The 19,533-nt window shown below is 43.4% G+C and overlaps 1 protein-coding gene across 3 annotated transcripts in view; it reads left to right on the top strand.

Annotated features, from left to right (window-relative positions):
* LOC109642232 (cadherin-18) overlaps positions 1 to 19,533 on the top strand; it is a 124,902-nt gene that overhangs the window by 43,362 nt on the left and 62,007 nt on the right. The window contains exon 1 of one of the 3 annotated variants that reach the window (XM_069512921.1): positions 16,263 to 16,531. The exons of the other annotated variants lie outside the window; for them this stretch is intronic. The gene's annotated coding sequence lies outside the window, so the exon portion shown is untranslated. Of the gene's footprint in view, positions 1 to 16,262; positions 16,532 to 19,533 lie in introns of those variants that run through there. 3 annotated transcript variants of the gene reach the window in all.

Consider the following 19,533-nt stretch of genomic DNA (forward strand, 5'->3'; position numbering starts at 1 on the left):
AAAGAACAGCTCTCTTTTGATCAGAGGGGGCTGTGAACCTGACTGCCCTCAAACTCCTGCATCGATTACATGCTATTAAAAGTTTTACGGCCTCTGCGAGTTGGGCACTTAGGTTAAGATATACAGACTTCTCAAAAGGTCAACTGGAGATGTAGAGATTTGCAATGGACCCTTTCAGGATATCCATATAAATATACTGGTGGATCCAGACCACTTTCCGGGAGTTGACGTTTAAACGCTGCGTGTCAGGGTGGGTGAGGAGCTTAGCCCACCTCCATGCTGCGGCACGCCGGCTGGAGGCCATATTTAGCAGCAGACGCTGACATGCTTGGCCTCTGCCAGCGAGACACACAAGCTGGATTACCTGGTGATACGCTCCTGATTCTCTAATGCTAGATCTGTCTCGCAAAGATTAGCGCAGAGGAAATCAACCGCATGCGAGGCCCAAGAGTGACACGTCTTAACTGCACCCCCCACCACCACCACCTCTCTGTTTGTCCGGGTTCTTTTCTTCAACCACTGAAACTAGCTCCTAGTAAATAGCTGCTGGAGCCAGTAGCTTTTAAAATATTCATCACGCTATTTCCAGCTTCCCCAAACATTGCTCTCATTAGATAATGATTTTTTCCCCACGAGCAGAGGAAAGAAGGAGGAGGTTGTTTGTTGGGTTACGACAGAACAAAAGAACCACAGATATGTCAAATGGTTGCTTCATCTAGTTTGATCCATGCGTGGACGGTTTAAGTATAGGTTTAAAGTGAGTTTACAAAACATATATTATCCATGTAGAGTTTGCTTGCTCTCCCCATGTCAGTGTGGGTTTTCTGCAGCTTCCTCCCACAGTCCAAAGACATGCAGTCTGGGATTTGGCTAATTTTAGTCTCTAAATTGACAGACGTGAGTTTGGATGGAGGTTGGGCACACTGCCTCTTGTCCAGTGGGTGCATGGATGGATTCTGTTGACTGTGAATCTCAGGAACAGTTTTAGCACCAAGTATTAACTTCTATAACCTCACTTCAGTGATATTGAATCATTGCATCTTGTTGCATGTCGGTGAATCATAGTCTGTCATCAGTAGTGATCAGAAGTTGACCATGACTTCATGGTTTTGTCTGAAAAGGATCAACAACAGTTTACATACAGTACAGCAGACTTTTTATTCCACTTGAGTCTGCAGCACAAACATAAAATGCACATGCAGAATGTGACAAATTCTAATTTAGTATAATGCTCCTGATCTGAGAGTGATCAGTCAGATGTTTATTGCTTCCCTGTAATGATTAAACACATCAATTCTTTTTTTCTGGCGCTTTGTCTTCCACTGCAATGGAATAAAAATGAGCAGCTGTCAAGCCCTGCTCTCATTTATGATCTGTCATTTATGTTAGCACTCGGCAGATGTTGGGTCAGACCATAATCATGATAGTGTGCTGGATGAATGTGGGAAAAAAACACATTTATAAAGAAAAAAGAATAGTTCCTTAAAGCTGGTGAGTCACGGTACTGCACATTCTTAAAGACAAATCTGCACCTGATACTGAAAAACTCCACGTAAGATATAATATTTAATATTCTTATCATTAAGAATTTATGGTTATGTTGTCCTTAAACATTTTCCCAGATGAGCCTGAGTCACAGCTGATGTGCAGCATGGCCAAACTTCTGGTTTTGCTTGTGTATGTAATGCATGTTCCGTGAATTCAGAGTGTACTTCAGTGTTATAGAACATAATGAGTGCTGCCTGCTGAGGAACACACTGTGTGGGAGACTAGAAGCTGAAGCAGGACCCGCATACAGATCAAGAGGCTTGCAACATTTGAGAACAGTCTCACTTCTCAGTGGGAGAGCGTCTTGTTGTTCGCAGATTATGGAGCCTCGCTCTCAAAGGAAAATATTGGGCCAAAGCTGCCGTATAAGAGGGAGTATAGGATTCTTTCTCAGGAGTTACACTGATAGATTCAAACAGAACCCAAACAAAAATACATGCACGGACTTGATTTGGTTATGAAGCAGGTTCAAATTAGTACTTTTATTACAATAATAAACACAAGGTTAATGTTGTGGAGCAGCCGTGGATAAAGGCGACAAGTCATCCAACCCGAGGATACAAGTCCATAACCTGTGGCTTAACGGAGTTTGGTCGTCATGGTAACAGTAATAAACACACAGGGTTGGTAATCCAGTGCGGACTATGGGTCATGATAATTTGCAGAAAACCGCGTTGGCTGTTTCTACGTAGCACATGTGTAAGAATATATCTTTTTCTGCATTTGCTGCAGTGAAGTTTGTAATAATGTGGAGATTCCTCTTTGTTTTTAGCTGTAACTCATGACTTTGTTATGTTCACGCTACGAGCACATACTAAGCACAAGGTCAGAAAGCACAGCTGGTCTTCACGCTGCAGGTTTCATGGGGTGTGTTTCAACAGACATTGGTGCCGTAACCCCAGGGACCAACCAGCTGTCACACAAACTGCTGTACCACACTGGCACCGCAGGTCTGGGGAGTGGTGTGGATTGTCAAGATGTATTCGTGCAGGAGCGGAGAGGTTGTCTACCTGTAATTAGAGGGCACATCGTTGGGTCTGACACCTGAACTTTGGGCATCTACACTGGACTCTCCCTGGATTAGTGCAGGTTTATTAATTTAGGGTGGAAAACAGAAAATATTGCAAGACAAGACTTTTCGTCTAAACCCCTAATGAGCTGACCATTTGTTTTCCCAGGTTTTGTTTGTACTCTTTTCCACAACCATATTCATCATATTTAGAGTAAACCGCTGTGAGTAAACAGGAGAATAAACTTCTGTTCCCAGCATGCATTTTCTTTGTTTTTCCTCCTCAGGGTTGTGCAGGTGATGAAGCCGGTCCCAGCGCGTTGGCAAGTAGAAGAAACACCTAAAACAAATCGTCCATCTCTGTTTAGAAGCAGGAGGCAGTTTTTTTCTGCTGGTTATTAAATAGTTTGAGCTTGTTTGAATTCCAAATGAGGCAGGTTGGACTAATATGAACATTTCATTGAGGCAGAGCTGCTCTGTTGGCAGAATTAATCTAATTAGTCGAGTTTCTTCGTCAAGAAATTTGAAAGGGGAGCCTCTCATAAACATTGATTAGAATATTTAAAACTATATTTATACAAAAGTTAGGTTTGCCAGAAGAAATTGGGTTTTTGGTTTTTGACATTACTCAGCAGGAAAATTGTGGCGTCTCAAGGTTACTTTGTTTCGTGTTTCTTTGGCAGTTGAAAGTATTGAGTGATTTTCTCTGTTTCCTGAGATTCTGTGTTATCATTTTCCTTCACCACTCCCCATCTGCGTCCCTCTGTCCTCGGAGTCCAAGACAATTTGAGTGACACAGGTGTCTCTACATTGCCCCCTCGTTACGTGAATGACATCTGAAGGTGTTGGTTTCCTCTAAACAGTCTGGGTTCGGGCCTCGGGCTCCTTCCCCCTTGGTCTTGTTCGCAGCGAATCCCTTTCCGACAGTTAGGGGGTGTTGCTGCGTAAAAAAAAACACGCCTGTCACTTCATGTTTCATCAAATGCTCTATACTCGGCATAATGAGAGAGAAGCTCTTAAAGCCACTACCAACATAAAGCTTGTTCCCATGCAGCGATGCCTTAGAACTAACTCTGTTTAACCATCTGAGAGGGTGTAAAGGATATTGAAAATGACCCTGATGCCTTTATCGTTCTTTTATAGTTTTGTTGCTGTGTGTGGGACACAAGCTGAAAGGGGAACTGACTGGGACTACAGCGGTAAAAGGACATTATTCTAATAGGTCCCTTGAATGTTACAATCCCCCATGTGTCCCTGCGGTTCTAAGAAGAGATTGCAATTTTATCCGTCACTAAATGTCACCATACTTTTTTGTGGTACATAACATCCACTAAAAGCCTCAGAGTGCTTACTTCGCTGTGGGTTATCCTTTTCCAAGCATCAAGCGCTGCATTTTCCTCCACCTTAAAGAAAATCAGCCACATTTGACTTTAATGATTAGTAAAATACTGTGGAATAACTGTCGATATCTGCGCTCCCCGTTTGAAATCAGTACATTTCAGTACATATCAGTACATTTCTTGATAAACTGCGTTACCCAAACAAAGTGTATACAGGTGCAATATAACATCTAATTCACCAATCTTATATTTCTATCTAGCAAGGTTAAGGGGAAAAATTGGTCTGGTGAAGCTGAACTGCAGACAGAGCCCGTGGCAAACACTGTCTGCTGGAGAGTGGAACCTTTTGACCCGTGACTTTCCACAAAGTCCATCTATAAATATTACTGCACCTTTTTCTCATGTATGTCCCTGAAGAACCTTCTTTCTCCCCACTGAGCGTCTAACAGATGTGTAAACACATTTAAGGGTCTTGCTCTATCTGCCCTGTGCCCCAGCATGCATGGCCAATCATAAAATGTAGTGTACACAGAATACCGTCGGGTGTTTGTTTGTGTTGAGCAATTGTGAGCGTATTTGATATGAGCGTGATTGAAAAGCAGATATAAGGGATAAAGAATGAGGTGGCCAGCAACAGTGGTCCCTGGCTGGATTAGAACTCAGTAGCTGTGTCCAAATTCAGGAGTCGCATCCTTTCCAAGGCTGCTTTCGACCATCACACAGTTGGAATTTAACATTTCTCAAACTGCAGAGATAGAAAGTAGGCACCTTCATTTTGAGACAAGTCTTTGTCTGTAGCTATAAAAGATGAATCACGATCTGAGTTACACTAAGTTTTTTTTTTGTGTAACATGTTATTTGTCTGTGTACTAGAACCACAGTAACACAGGTGTTCGAGTGATGAATAACTCCATCTCCCTGGTTCAATGTGCATCCTTGGATGAGCCCTGTAAAAGTAATTGTCAGTCAGTAAATCTGTCGCCTTCATCACTTCAACTAGGTGGAAATTTACGACAGGATTCTGATGGGTGATTTCAGTTTATGTGCGCTGTCCTCTCAAGCTCACGAGCGAAAGCGTGTGTTGATTGCTCGTTTGGTCTTTTCTGAACATGGTTATTGTCTAAGCAAAGGCAGCATCCTCCTGAGTCAGCCATGACACATGCAGTAGGTATGTGAGTGGGGGGGGGGGTTACCTCTCAGGCATGTGCATCTTGACAGCGAGGAGTCATGCAGTCATGGATACCCACGTCCGTCGGCTCTCCCTTGAGGTTGTTGACCCAAGCCCTAACTTCTTCCTTCTTAATGCATCAGATGCCAACCATCATACGCCATGCAGTCTCTCATCCAGCTATTATTGTGGATGATTCAGTGCCCTGTGGACGCCGTGCCTGCCATCGCATTATAGCCCCGACTTGGATTTCACCCGCAGCTGCATTGCTCAGACCCAGTATTGATCACATCAATGATTCAAAGAGCAAAGTGAGTCACACGCAGCCATGCAATGACAATAATAAACAGGCATGCTATCATTAATACCATTAAAATTCTATTTGGACGTTGTACGTGATGACAAAACACTCGCACTTGATTTGTAAAAGGATTCGTTTACGGCAGCGAAGCGGATGCTTTCAGAGGCCAGATGGAGTTTTGTGCCATTTGCTGGAACTGTGACTTCTAAGGAAAGTGACTGAGTCCTTTGCACAAACAGCAGGTTTGTCCAATTCCATCATTGCTCCGATAACTACTGCACCGTGTCAACAGTCCTCCGGTAGCTCAGGGAAGTTCTTGAGTGTATTTTGAAGGTGACTGACCTAAAAACGAAAAAAACTCTACACCCACTTTATTTGAGATGATGGGGGTGTAACGGAGCTCCACCTTCTGAACCTTCATGAGCACAAAGCAGGTACTGGGAAACAAAAAAAAACATGTATTTATATTCCATACATTACTACATGTAACACATGATGTATTTTCATCATTTCACTGAATATAAAACATCTTGAAGTGCATTAATTTTATAAATAGTTTTGCTTCATGTCCAGTCAATGAAATGATGAAACTCATTGCGTCTTTGCAGCTCCATATTTTATTTTGGTTTGAATTAATCTATATATTTCTACATTTTTGAGCATTTCATTCCCTGCAACTGCTTTATGTTTACTTCAAATAGTCTTGAAGTCCGAAGCAATAATACATTTTGTAAATCTGACAATTCAATGGTCATTGTTTGTTTCAGTTTAGGCTCAGAAACATCTCGGAGTCAGACAACGAGCAGCGCTCTCCTGTAGCATCAACAGCGTCGGTTGGCTGGTTGTAACGTATGTGAACATCCCGGGGCCGTGCTGTCGGGCTTATCTATGTTCAGCGGTTGTCACGTGACCACGAACACTCGTGTTGGATGAATGGAGTCTCATTACAGAGCAAATCCACAACGCAGTTTATTGACTTGGTGACGGACAGCGGGGGGGGTCTTTGCTGTTAGTGGGAGGTTATATTTGTACATGAAAGGTTTCCTGTTCTTTGTGCATTTGTTTTGTTGTCAGTCTCCTGATGGCAGGCCTGCAGGTAGTACTCCCTCACTGCAGTATGCAGGGTGTAGTTGAAATAACATTTTCTGTGTTGGAGTTTTATGTTGATTCCGTTCTTAGTCATTTCTTACCCCATTGTTTGGGTTATTGATGTCTTTTATCAGTGTGTATATAATTTTAATAATATCGCTATTGCGGTGTATTTATTTGTCTTGTGTAACCTTGGTTTATACAACAGGGCTTTCAGCAGATTGAAAGAGTAGCAGAGACACAATAAAACAGAATAAAGAGTCATTAATAAAAGAGAAACAGATAATAAAACAGGGAAAAGCTCAGTGACTGCATCGCAAATCCAGTCAATCAAACTCTTGTGTTGGTGAATTGATTGTGTGAAAATCTATGATAATGCGGTATTTTGATTATTTTGACAAATAAGCCTCTGAATGAATCTAAAACCGCCCAGAATTTGCTAAATTCTTGTAAAAGTGGGTCTCATGATTCCACTCGTTCGGTCTCTGTGTGAAATAAACTCTTTAACTGAGTCCTGATTGGTTAGAATGGGTCTGTAAATGAGATCCTTATGCATGGGAGGACAAAGATCCTCGGGGCGCTGCCAGAGGCAGAAGCACACACCGGTGAAGAGTTTCCAACATTAACCTGCTAAACATGTATAGTTTGTGACATACCGTTATAATTTTATTATCTGCCTGCAAATGTACCATTATTCATGAAGGCACGACTGCAAGAAAGCAAAGTCGTGCACCTGCAATGTCACCCAAACATGCTTCACACCACAGTAACTGTCTAATGGTGTATATCACACCATGAAGTGTTAAATAATTCATTCACAGCTACATTTCAGTCTTGTCAGACAGGAACTGTGACTGGGAAACAGGTATTTTCCTCCCACAAATCAATGGCAAAGGGTTTTTACAGAAACAACAATGTGACCTTTCATTCGTTAGTAAGAAAGTTAAAAACAACACCGCGACTCGACATACATGTTTTTAAAAGTCAATAAAAACTCAGACCCTTCTCTCGGAGGATGGACGTGTGCTGTGCAATATTTTTGGAATGTTGGGCTTAAATTCTAACTCAGACTGTGCGAGGATATCGTCTGAAACGGAAAGTCTGTCTTCACACTGCACCAACCCTTCAACCCCTGTGGAACATTTTGGTGAAGAAGAAAAAGTTGAATTCTGTTATGAAGTTTGCTTTCACAATTCTGTCTTCACCATATGTTCCATTCTGTGTGTGGCGGACATTTCTCTCTGGTCCGTTGGTCATGACAGGAGGAGGAGGAAATATTGAACGGTCAGGAATGCTGCTGCTGCAGCATGACCAACCTGGCCTCCACGTTTTCTGTCCATGTTAATGCATAGAGTCGCGTTGGACAGTACATGTCCGTCTTTACTTCGGTAACATTACCCCATTACCTGCTTTTCACAATTCTTCTTAGACTTACTGTGCAGATGCAGGTGGTCACATAATTACGGCCAATACAAAAACTGGTAGCTAGAAATATCTGGTGTATGGACACCAAATCTTTTCACTTCAAGACTATAGAATTAGTCGGATTGGCCCCTGGTAAGGAGAGTGTCTTAATCCACTTTATTCAAAATGTGTTATTTGGAGTTCACGTCGGTGTAACCCAGTCAAGTTCTGGCTTGCTCTGTTTCTTTGAGGGAACAGATTAGGGACGGCCCCTGCATAAAGCCGAAGCCATTAGGTTAGAGGATCACTATTGTCTGAAATGTCATTTGATGCCATTTGGTTTCACCGGATCTTTGGGGCAGGAACGATGAAAATCAACCGAATATATCAAGCAGAACACAAACTGTAACCATAGATCTCTGTTCCCATTCCTGCAGTTTGTTAATGATCCCACTTCGCTCGGCGTGCAGACATGTAGCAGGGACTGATTGGAGCTTAGCAACATGTGAAAATCATCCCTTTGTTCTGTGGTGGAGGTGAAGACGGAAAAGCAGGACAGAAAAAACAGCATTCCAGGAATATCTGCTGTTCTTTGGCTGCTCAAAGACGCCCTCATCAAGGTTGTCATAGTGTCTCTGAGAATCCCACAGAGAAACCTTTGACCCCGTGGTTAAGCCTCAAGGTATGATGGGAATGCTGGACCACGACTTACTGTGCATCCGAGAGGATTTCAAGGTCACTGCAAACCATCAATATTCTCCTTTTCCTCTTCTCGTACTACTGTTGCTCTTACACACAGACGTATAAAAGAATCATCGTGAATCACTAGTTTTGAATATGAAATCACCGACTTCTGCAAACTGTCTGTGACTTTTTATTCATTCTTTATTCATTGAAGTAATTTACAAAGCAGAACTGCTAAATATTTTCCATCTCCAGCTTCTCAAAAGCGAGGATTTTTTTTTATTTTTTATGTCTCTTGCTTGATATGTCTTTGTAAATTGATTATCATTTTAGTTTTGGACAAAACATATTTGAAAACACCAAGTTGGACTCTGGGGAAATGTGTTGGGCATTTTTCATCCTCCTCGTGTCCTGAAAATAGTAGTTATTCTTCACTAAATGGTCTTTGGCTGCTATGGTTTTGAAAGAAATGAATTATGTTCACTGGCAGTGTTTTGTTCTGAATCCAAAACGGTTTATTCTTCCAACACACACCGTTGTATGGAGTATTGTTGTAATACACTGGTGGTGCATAAACGTTTCTAGTTTCCCCTTTTCACCATTTCCGTTCGTAATGTTGTGTTTTCTTGTCTTGATCTCCTCAGAATTATTCCTTGTCATTCGCGAGTCATCCTCAAACACGTCTACAATTTACTGTCACTTTATTATTCGTGTGCAGAGCTTTTTATAAACAGTCAATGGCGGCAGAGGGACGTTTTGAAATCTTTGCGTTCATCCTACCTGGTTTATCTGCAAGTGAAGATTTTGTAGCTTTATCCCTGTTTTCAACTCGCTGTTCAACAACCACTGGTCACTTATTTATTCAAACGTTATTCTTATTGAACACATCGCCTGTCCAAATCTCACCAAAATCAACGCTGCGAACTATCCAAACGCAAAAGGGTGAAGTTGTTCGGTCAGTTATACGTTCCACATACAGACAGACGTTTGTGGAATTAGATTTTACAGACAGAATCAACAGACACAACGATTATTGATTCAGATGGAAAATATAGTCGTTGCAGTCAAAGTTCAAAACAATCAGCCGTTGATTTACGAGAGTTTTCTATACTTTGAAAGACTTGTCCCACTTCTGTAATCGTAGCTCTTGTTTTCATCAGCTCCATTGTGCACTTTGCGCATTAAGAATTAAAACTCTTGACAGTGTCTCTGTTCACACCATCTCCTGTGTTTTAGTCATCACAACGTTAACAGAGCCGAGCCGCTCGCTGCCACTCGATAAATGGATGTGGAGGATTTCTCTGTTTTGTCACAGGATGGAATTTTATTTCTGTATTTTCATGTTTTGTCACATTTCCAATTATACAGCTAATGTCACGTCAGGTGTGATTTGCAGTAACCATGAGCTTCTCTCGTGGTTTCATCATTTCCATTGTGAGTAAATAAGCTTCATGTCAACTTCCCCCTCGTGTGGAACAGATTGAGTGTTGACATTTTCCCTCCCTCTCGCCAGTGCTGCTGTTTGGACTGTAAATCACATCGTGTGATTTCATAATTAATGAGAATATGACGTTTTTTTTTATAGTGAAATATGTTGTTTTCCAGTTTACCATTTGAAACTAACATACACGACTCAACCCTCAACTCAATCCTTTTCACACAGAATTTCCTTAAAATGTTAACTGCGGAAATACTCATCGTTCACATCTGAGTGTAACGACTGCATGAGGCATTGTGCATGAGAGTATCGGGCTTCGAGAGGCTGCGTGTTCTTTAGCGGGACGCCTGATGCATTCTAACGAGGAAACAATGAGAGTTCAGAGTCGGCAGCGAAAGCAACTATTTGTTTGATTCCTGTGCAGCGATTTGTTTTGGCTGGGTAACTGCTCAGGGATAACAGTACTCACAGTAGTCTCCGCAGAGGGAAGAGTGGTATATGGATTTTTAATGGCGGGGCGCGGTGTAACCTTGATGCTCATCAACCACATAAATTAGATGTGTTGCAGGAGGCAAACAAACTTCCAGTCCAACCCAGCTGATATGAGCCTCCCAGCGCCAGCGGAGCCCAATGCCGCCGCCATTTGTCTGTGTCCACGGCCGTTCCCGTGCACACACCCACCCAAACCAGCAGCTTGAAATGAGATTCAGTCAAGTGCATAATCCCTCAGTTCTGCTTAGCTGTGATTAATTGACCAAATGTCTCTTATATATGGAGAGTCCGTAGAACCACTTGGCGGCGTTTGAAAACAAAAAAAGGGGAAAACACCCACACTGGATATCTGGTACACCACGAAAACGTCCTCCCTGTAGTTAATCGCTTTCAACCCTGCCCACAGAACACATTGTAGTCTCAGTGTATCGTTAAAGGCTCTTCAGCAATTAGCCCCCCTGGCAAAATGATTTACTGACCTGTCATTAAAAACCCGTCAAGAAAACGGACATCATGCGGAGAAATGGCCCCTCGGATCGATACCGGAGTAACCCTTCAAGCACTGTGCAGCCTGTTGTTGTGGAGAAGCATTTGTGTTTACAGAGCTTCACACTCAAACATGCAAGGAAGTTCTCCAGGCCCCTCATTAATAAACCATCAGTGGAATCCATGCATTTTCCACCATAACAACCTTTTTACCACTAGTCTACATTTGCCCAAATCATTGCAAACTGTGTTTTTATTTTCCATCTTCAAACCCGACAGTGTCAAACACAGGTTTTAATTGAAATAGTAGCTTCACCTACTCAAAGAATGAAAACAAATGTGAACAGTAAAAGAATGTGATTAGTGCAGTAGTCCATCTATATGCAATAAATAGGATGTCTCACACACGTTGGCTTGAGGAAATTGGATATCTCTGTTCTGAATATAGACAAACAGCCCATGAATCACCTAAGTGCCGGTAACCACAGGCAATAAATGACATTTGCACAGTGGCATAGCGAATAGTGCACAATGAATGGAGCTGCACAGTAACAGTGGATACGGCAGGAGCCGACTGCAGCAATAATTCATGCTGGGAATTCGACTTCATTTGAGCCTCCATTGTTCAAACTATCAGTTCGCTAATTTTAAAGACTGTGTTTGTTAACGTATCAGGTACCAAACTAGTTTCAGGCCCCCGTGGTCATCTGGTGGTTCGGCACGGAGGCACAGCATGGCAAAAAGGTTCCCTGGTTTGAACTCCATCTCGCCTGAGGCCTTGACTGTTCTTTGTTTGCGTGGGTTTTTGTGCGGGCACTCCGGCTTCCCTCTGCAGTCCAGACAGATTGGGGTTAGGTTCATTGGAGACTTTGAATTGTCTCTACATATCTCAGCCCTACGATGAGACGGGGACCCGTCCAGGGTGTCGCCTCTCGACCAGCGTCGGGTGGGATTGACTCCATGTCAAATTTATTTTAGTTAAATAGCAGTTTAATCCCTCTTTCTCGGTTTAGCAGCATCAACACTGTGGACACTCACATGATCGAGAGGCCACAGCAGCTCAGTGAATTACACGTTTAACAAAGATGAGGTAAGAGGTTTAGCAATTCATCCCTCCTCGTATCGTCGCTGGTCAAGTTCACTTCAGGCCACAGGGAAATGCCCCGATGCTCCCGACGGGCAGTTTGCCACCGGACACACTGAGCTTCATCAGTCAGCATTTGCCTCAAGAATCAGCCCAACCTCGCTCGGCCAAGGCTAACGCAGTTAATCCGTATTTAACGACGATTTCCAAGGTGGTGGAAAAAATATCTGAAAGGTATGAAATCTAATTTTAGAAGGAAGAAACAAATGAACACTCAGATGCCGTAGAAATATTCTTCTTCAAAACCAAACAAAATATTGAATTAGATGAAAACTTATAATGTTTATTAAAGTATTGGCACATAATACCTGTAGTAATATAAATGGTAAAGATTTGAAATGGGCAGCATTATAACCCCAGCCACTAGTCGACTCTTATTATTTAGTAACATGCTACTTCAACACTTTATAAAGAAATGCAGATTTTTCCACATTGTACCAAACTGAATAGAAGTCAATGCGTTCCTTTGATTTCCTCCAGATGTGGGAAAACTAGATAAAACCAAGCCAGTCACCTGTAGCTCATCTCTTAAAAAGACTAAAATCCAGCGTTAACATCTGGCAGTTCTATAAAAATCTGAACCTCAGAGAGTGTGATGCTGTTTTGGTTTGTTACCTTTTGTTCTTAACACACTGAGCACATCCACTTTAAGGTGTTTTTGATGCCGCGTTTCCAACTCTGCATGGCAGCAGGAACCAGGCCTGGATGATATATGAAGCCGGAGGCAGCGTGCCGAGGATCCCCTGACGTCTTTTAGACCGCTGCCTCTCCATGTCCACGCCCCCATCTCTCATCTTGCTCGCCTCCGATGTCTAATCTGTCTCCTTAGCAGGCACACTTTAGTTTATAGACCTCCAACCCCCTCTCCTCCTCCCCTCGTCCATGACGCACCACCCTGCATTCTCTTCTTGTCTCCTCCGTGGCCTAATTGATGGGTGAACACTAACAAGTTGCCCTCCCTCCATCTCTCCATCGTGTCCTGGTCCTGAAGGGCCTCTCTCCCTCACTCCCACGCTGCCCAGCGCTTCATCCTCCACCCCCACCAGCCCCTTTCACTGCTCTGTTCATTATTCATCAAGTTTCCCTTTGGATCCAGGGAGAGCAAAAGCATGGCTGGATAGGCAGACTCAACAGCTGGCCCCAGGGTACCTGAGTGATGGGAGTGTGTGTGTGTGTGTGTGGGGAAGAGAGGCAGAGGTGGAGAGAGAGTGAGTGAGTGAGTGACTGACTAATTGATTGACAGAAACAAAAAGGGGGTGAAAAGGGAAAGAGTGAAAGTCAGAAAAATAAAAGCGATCCGCTGAAGACGGGTTTCAAAACAACGCTAGGAAACAAGGAGCAGCCGAGCTGAGAGGTGCAGGAGGTGACTGTGTCTCCGAACCAAGAAAAAAAAATAAAGAGGCGAGTGTCACAGAGCCAAGAATCTGCGTCGCATAGAGCGAAGGAATGAAGGTTAAAATAGAGTGAATGAATTGAAGCAAGTTTTAAAACACCACAACACACAGAGACTAGAGACTTTAGAGATTACACAGCTGTGATGTGACGTTTGCTAAATCAGGACACTTTCATCATGCGTTATTGTTTAAAATCATAGAATCATCTTTCCTCTGAAGTCTATTAAGCCTCTGCAGCAGCAAAGCCTGCAGCTTAATATCTGGTTCAAGACAGCAGTTAATTTTCTGATTAGAAGTATGGTTCACGACTCTTATACTCTCAAATGTATAGACACTACATGTGTTAGTATATATGTGAAAGAGAGAACAACAAACGTGGGTGATGTGTTAGAACCAACGTATGAGCACCTGCAGTTTAATCCCCAGAACTCTTTACATACAGTCAGTGGGCTCTGCCCTTACACCCCCTCAACAATCTGCTGTTTACTGACGTTTTAGTAAACTTTTGAACAAACTTCTTTTTCAATTATCGATCCAATCAAAACAGACCTCTGCTCTGTAGTGACGTAGTTTCTCATCAGTCGAACATGTATTGAATTGCAGCAGTTTGGAATGTGTGATTTACACGATATCTGCGTTTGTGATTGTTGCAGTATATTTATTTGGCGAGAGTTATTTTTTAACATCATTTTAAGAGTTTCACTAATGTATGCAAAATTTGACATGATGATGGTTTCTCATCCTTCTCTGATACGTTTGGTTATATTAGTTATTCGAGGCTATAAAAACAGAGTGAAGTGTCATGATTGACGGCTCAGACGGCAGCAACTGTCTGTTTACAATTATTGCATATTTTGTCATACGTATTTTTCTATTTTCTGCCTCTTCTTTCAGTTTGGTGTCACTAAATCATTTTGCTGTGAGTCATGTCGACAGTCTTCTTTTATTGTGGCATGAAGGTGAACACAGAGCTGTTAAAATAAGGTTTCGCACACACTGTGATATTGCTCGTCCTCGCCACAGTGTGATTGTGAGTCTGTGCATTGGGTCCCCAGTCAGATTATGACAAGACACTGAAAATCATTGAAATGCCCCAGGGGAACAGACCCTGTGACAGGCTGTCAGTGACTCCAGATGTGTCGGCACTCGGGAAGGAAAGGGATTTTATAGACGCATACAATGCTGCAGATACAACTTTGAATTTCAGAGGCCACTGAAAAACATTCGGAAACAAACACCTCTCCTACGCACCTCAACCACCGATGCACTTTTATTTAAACTTAATATAGAAAAGAAGAAAAAGCTTTCGATTACTTATGATTATGAGAAAATGACCTTATAAACTTAACACATGTACAAATCTCCCAAAAAGCTCAAAATACTTTGCAAAAACAATCTTCAGAGCTTTACTCAGGCAGAGAAGGGCCACACGAACGAACTCAACTTTGTGAATCTTTATATTATTTTTCCCTGGATCCTGCTGCTTAGATGTTGACCTCCCTCCTCTACCTCCTCTTAAGTCAGCGGAGTAATTGGTAGCCGCACTTTGCTGATGGCGCTATTAAGATTGTGGAGGATGAAAGTAACGCTCAACTCTTCCTGACTCTCGACCAGAGAGATACCTCGTATTTAAAACACCCCCCCCCCCCCCAAAAAAAAGGTTGGCTTGGAAGAATCTCTCTGAATATTTCAATGGATTTGGAAACCAATTTTTTTTAGAAAGATAAATAACTCATGTCTCATACAGGTGTAGGCCTCCAGACACAGAGGATCGGTGGAGGAAATATCTCGCCTTCAATTATATTTGTTTCTCAAACGCCAATTTATTTTAAAAATAAATAGCTGAGGCTCAAATTACCCCTCGGTTTAGCTCCCTACATGTTATTCTTTTGTTTTAAAGTTTGCTAAATATTCATATCCTTAATAAAGTCAGGAATATGACTGAAAATGTACCGACAATTGGGTCCGGACATTATCCGGACTTTACCCTTTCAAATATGAAGAACACAGCAGTCCTGTTCTGTGCAACGTTAAAGTGAAGGGTGGCATCTGCGTGAAGCATTCACCAAAACTCAAAACTCTGCTGCAGGAATCACATGTTTTTTAATGTCAGGAGAATATCCGGAGTTCAGTGCTGGTTTGGAAACAGCTATAGTGATAACTTAAACGTAATGCAAATGACTATTCCATATAGGAATGTTTGAAGCTCATGGTTCAGGACAAAAACACTCAGTTTAACGCTCGGGGCTGAAAAAAGTTTCAAACCTTTATTTCCAAGTTTTTAAATGAGAAAAAAAAAAAATCAGTGCAACATTTAGAGGAGGGTTTAATCCCAACAGTCTCATGCTTGGATGAGTCAAACTTTTATGGCTAATTAAAATGAAATTTCTCTATTTTTCTTGTTTTGAAGCACATCTTCTCTCCCTCTTGCAGAACAGCGCTCTGCACAGTCACTGATGCTCTGTAACCTACTGGGACAGTCAGGGAAGGTAGGCTGTGTTTGTGTCTGAGAGAAAATGAGATGGGGATAACATATCGCTCCCTGATCCCTATCTTCTATAATCACGTGTTAACAGAGAAAGACAGGAGCAGAGGAGGAGAGGGAGATAATGGAGAAGGTGGTGGAGGTGGAGGGGAATCACAGGGAGGCCGGTCCGGGCCGAGGATTGATCTGAGAACCGACCAATCCGCTGCCTGCCTCGGCCTGAGCCGCCGCAGTAGCCGGGCAGGATTGGAGGATGCTTCGGCGGAGAGATCCGCGCACACGCACTGCATGGGCTCGGCTCGTCCTGCCTGCCGCGCACACACACGCATACACACGCACGGGGGGGAAGGAAGGGGGTGAGTATCGGCTTCTCGGCGAGCAGCTCAGTCCAGCTCTGCCCCGGAGAGGATCACAGCGGCGGGAGGAGAGGAGTGAAACAGGGACGATGGACCAGGGGAAAAAAGAGGAGAGGATGAGGAACAAAGTCAAACACGCGCACGCTTTTTGCCATTGAATCAGCTGGCGCGTGAGGGAAGTGCGCGAGGGCAGGTAAGACGGATGAGTAAGTTTGTTAAATGCATCATCCTGCAAGTTTTCATTTGCGCCCCGTGCGTAACGATGGTCCGTGGCGCGGGCGTGTGCCACAGCCTCTGATTGACTTGTGTTTGATGCAACTGGGAAACAAACAGAGGAGTCTTGTGCGCGTTTGCGTTTCGTCCTCGTGAAAATTTGGCAGCAGAGAGGCAAAGTAGATTTGCGCGCACTTTCTCTCGGTCATGTCTTTGGCTGCAAGGAGCGCGTATTTTTTTTTTTAAAAATCTGGGCTCCTCCGACGCGCCTCGGTCCTTCCTCCCGGGGTGTCGGTGCCCACAGCGGCTCGGTAGAGTTACGCACGACGGGCAGGGCTGCTGGAGCAGAGTGGGAGTTGGGGGCTATCCGATTCCTCCGCTGCGTGTTGCCGCACCGGTGTAGCCAGACTGAAATTTACGCGCACTGCAGGAAACAGGAGTCCACTCATTGACTGCAGCCGAGCTTTCTATCGCTGCACCAAAACGCACAGACGCGTCAGTCATTGCATTCTGTGAAATGCTTTGACAGTGTGTGTGTGTGTCTCTGTGTGTTTGTTTGTGTGTGTGTGTGTGTGTGTGTGTGTGTGCCAAGATGCGTGAGCCAAGTGCCAGATGCTCAGCTGTCCCTGTTAATGTTGCTTTGATTGGCTTCTGGTGAGCGCAGGAGGAGGGGTGGGGGGGTGTATGGCTGCCAGTCTCAAGCGTTGCGTTTGTTCTTTGCAAGGTGCTCACCTTCTCTGATGTGTTTGCAAAATGTTTAAGAGGAAGATGTCAAGTGTCATGTGACTCAGTGGCGTGTTGTTGGGCCACAGTGTGTGGGGAAGAACAAGCTGTGAACATTGAACAGAGAAGCTCCACCGGGCTGCTCTGGGCTGAGGCATGGATGCAGTAAATGTTATTTACACGTATGATGGATAAATCTGTGCCGAGGGAGAAGTATGGATGTTTTCTCTTCCCTTTAATTGGAGCTTGGGGAAGATTTTGGTTTTATTCCTTTGAATCGGAGATTTAGCCGTGTAGCGGACAGCAAGAGGCAACTATCAGTTAATCCCTCACCTAGTTCCATTGGATAGACTCACGTCCATCACACTGTTCCATAATCACTCAAGGATTTAAGATTACCAAGGGGAAATCACCAAATCTTCACAGATGCACATTTTCCCTTGATTTATTACCTTGAATGATTCATCAACTGTTCAAGCAACGGTTGGTTGGTTTCAACACTCGTCTGAACACCAGGAAATGAAGTGACATACAATATGTAACAAGCATAAGAGACAGACTGCAGGCCCCTCTGCTGAAAACCCATCACGTCAATCTCAGTGGTAAATTATTCCTACGTATGAGTCACTACCAGACGCTTTCCCCTGCACGTTTAATGTGCAGCCACGAGATAAGTGACCCAAACTTCCAATTTAATCACGGAGCAGTTACAGGAGCGACCTGTGTTGAAGGTGAAAGCCTCGACGTGGGATGTGTTAGCTTAAAATACAGACCTCCATGGACGTGGTTCTCTGAATTTGACAGTTGAAAGAATGTGGACAGGATGAAAACTTAGCTGCAGTGACAAGGAAGAATTAAAAAACTGCGAAAGCATAAGTAGAGTATGGATGGATGTTGGCCTACACTCAACTGGGGTGGCATGGAATTTGCTTAGTTGGGTAAATGGCTTAAATGTTAAATTTTAGAAATCTTCTCCGCTGGTCAGATCGTCCATTACTAACTTAATCAAAAGACGGAATCACTTAACCTATTAGTCTTCATCTGGTTCTTCTAGCGTCACCGACTTGCAGGGTTCCTCTCTACCAAAAGCTGGAGTACCCATCTATCCTCACAGCAGACGCCCGGCAGTCGCTCGGAGTGAGCTGCAGAAGTTCTAAAAGGATAAAGACGCTCTTTGATATAATAACATTTGTGTTTATCCAGGCCTGTGGATGTTTTCTTGTTTGAAAAGGGCACAGAGTTAATTACACCATTATTATTCTGAGTAAACACAAATTCAGGGAAACGGTCTGTTTCTCTTCCAGACTGTGGTGTTTTAATATCAGTGGGTGATGCAGACACAGCAATATGTGCATAAAGGCCAAACTGTACATGTTGATCACTGGACTCCCTGATTTGACACCAGTCGGTCGACTCTACCCTGAAGTGTTGTGTCAACTCAACTGTGAGCGACTGTGCAATTATCAGTCAGTCGTGGCAGCATGTTTCCAGCTGAGGAAATCATCTTACACGTTGCATAATGCCGAGCGTCATTAGTCAAACTGGGCTAAGTTGTAGACCACACACTATGGTTGTTTTGATTCTGCCACGTTCAGATTTTGACCTCACTGTCCAATCAAGGCCGAAAATGGATCCTCTGATAGTTATCAGGGCGTCTCTGTCACCGTCCCTCCCCCCCAGCTGGAGCTCATCATATTAACATCATGCAGCAAAATCCTTCTCCAGATCTATTTCAAAAATCACAAGACACTCACGGTCCAAGCAGAAATGGCTCTCTGCAGGTGGCTACAGGGTGATGGAGGCCGTTATGTTTTTAAACATATCACTAGAAGTCTAGACAGGAACAAGAACAGTGGCTTATTGTCCCAACGGAGCAGTCAAAGGGCCATTGAACAGATAAATCATGCTTTCATCCAAACATTAACAGTCTCTTCACAGGCGGCAACAGAAAAGTGGTCATCCACTGGATGCGTCTGCCAAGAGAGAGACCGACAATTTAGGGCTTTTTTCACGCGAGTAGCTTTGAAAAGGCGACTGGTGATGATCAGTCTCATCAGTGATGCCATCTTCCTCCAAATCCAGGAATGAGACAAGGTGAAATAATCCCCTGCTTCTGATGCAGCACTGTGATGTGATTTTGTGGCGTTCAGAGATAAATGACGCATCGAATTTTTGTCATTAAATTTCTTATCAGACATGCTTCTCTGGTGGGAGCGTGAACGCTCAAGCAAACACACACACACACACACATACATTTTG

This window comes from Paralichthys olivaceus, chromosome 17 (assembly GCF_024713975.1).
Source record: "Paralichthys olivaceus isolate ysfri-2021 chromosome 17, ASM2471397v2, whole genome shotgun sequence".
Lineage (NCBI taxonomy): Eukaryota > Metazoa > Chordata > Actinopteri > Pleuronectiformes > Paralichthyidae > Paralichthys > Paralichthys olivaceus.